The sequence below is a fragment of the Mytilus trossulus genome, unplaced genomic scaffold, assembly GCF_036588685.1.
Source record: "Mytilus trossulus isolate FHL-02 unplaced genomic scaffold, PNRI_Mtr1.1.1.hap1 h1tg001241l__unscaffolded, whole genome shotgun sequence".
NCBI lineage: Eukaryota > Metazoa > Mollusca > Bivalvia > Mytilida > Mytilidae > Mytilus > Mytilus trossulus.
In genome coordinates, this window is record NW_026963730.1 from 25,001 (window position 1) to 26,877 (window position 1,877).

Consider the following 1,877-nt stretch of genomic DNA (forward strand, 5'->3'; position numbering starts at 1 on the left):
ATTTTACGAGGGTGAAATGTTCATCGTGGGGTCGCACGTTAGACGCGGACAGGCTACCGCGGGTCTCTCGATCGTCCAGGCCGGCAAACTATACCCTCGGTAAAAAAAATTTACGAGGGTGAAATGTTCATCGTGGGGGTCGCACGTTAGACGCGGACAGGCTACCGCGGGTCTCTCGATCGTCCAGGCCGGCAAACTATACCCTCGGTAAAAATTTTTTACGAGAGGTGAAATTTTCATCGTGTGGGTCGCACGTTAGACGCGGACAGGCTACCGCGGGTCTCTCGATCGTCCAGGCCGGCAAACTATACCCTCGGTAAAAATTTTTTACGAGGGTGAAATGTTCATCGTGGTGTCGCACGTTAGACGCGGACAGGCTACCGTCGGGTCTCTCGATCGTCCAGGCCGGCAAAGTATACCCTCGGTAAAAATTTTTTACGAGGGTGAAATGTTCATCGTGGGGTCGCACGTTAGACGCGGACAGGCTACCGCGGGTCTCTCGATCGTCCAGGCCGGCAAAGTATACCCTCGGTAAAAAATTTTTACGAGGGTGAAATGTTCATCGTGGGGTCGCACGTTAGACGCGGACAGGCTACCGCGGGTCTCTCGATCGTCCAGGCCGGCAAACTATACCCTCGGTAAAAAAAATTTTACGAGGGTGAAATGTTCATCGTGGGGGTCGCACGTTAGACGCGGACAGGCTACCGCGGGTCTCTCGATCGTCCAGGCCGGCAAAGTATACCCTCGGTAAAAAAATTTTACGAGGGTGAAATGTTCATCGTGGGGTCGCACGTTAGACGCGGACAGGCTACCGCGGGTCTCTCGACCATCGAGGCCGTCTAACTATACCCTCGGTAAAAAAAAATTACGAGGGTGAAATTTTCATCGGGAAGCCGCACGTTAGACGCGGACAGGCTACCGCGGGTCTCTCGACCATCGAGGCCGTCTGACTATACCCTCGGTAAAAAAAAAAAATTACAAGGCTGAAATTTTCATCGGGAAGCCGTACGTTAGACGCAGGCCAGCTACTGCGGGTCTCTCGATCGTCCAGGCCGGCAAAGTATACCCTCGGTAAAAAAATTTTACGAGGGTGAAATGTTCATCGTGGTGTCGCACGTTAGACGCGGACAGGCTACCGCGGGTCTCTCGACCATCGAGGCCGTCTAACTATACCCTCGGTAAAAAAAAATTACGAGGGTGAAATTTTCATCGGGAAAGCCGCACGTTAGACGCGGACAGGCTACCGCGGGTCTCTCGACCATCGAGGCCGTCTGACTATACCCTCGGTAAAAAAAAAATTACAAGGCTGAAATTTTCATCGGGAAGCCGTACGTTAGACGCAGGCCAGCTACTGCGGGTCTCTCGACCATCGAGGCCGTCTAACTATACCCTCGGTAAAAAAAAATTTACAAGGCTGAACTGTTCATCGAGAAGCCGTACGTTAGACGCAGGCAGGCTACCGCGGGTCTCTCGACCATCCATCGAAGCCGTCTGACTGTACCCTCGGTAAAAAAAATTTTACAAGGCTGAAATGTTCATCGAGAAGCCGTACGTTAGACGCAGGCAGGCTACCGCGGGTCTCTCGACCATCGAAGCCTTCAAACTATACCCTCGGTAAAATTTTTTTACAAGGGTGAAATTTTCATCGAGAAGCCGTACGTTAGACGCAGGCAGGCTACCGCGGGTCTCTCGACCATCGAAGCCTTCAAACTATACCCTCGGTAAAAATTTTTTACAAGGGTGAACTGTTCATCGAGAAGCCGTACGTTAGACGCAGGCAGGCTACCGCGGGTCTCTCGACCATCCATCGAAGCCGTCTGACTGTACCCTCGGTAAAAAAAAATTTTACAAGGCTGAAATGTTCATCGAGAAGCCGT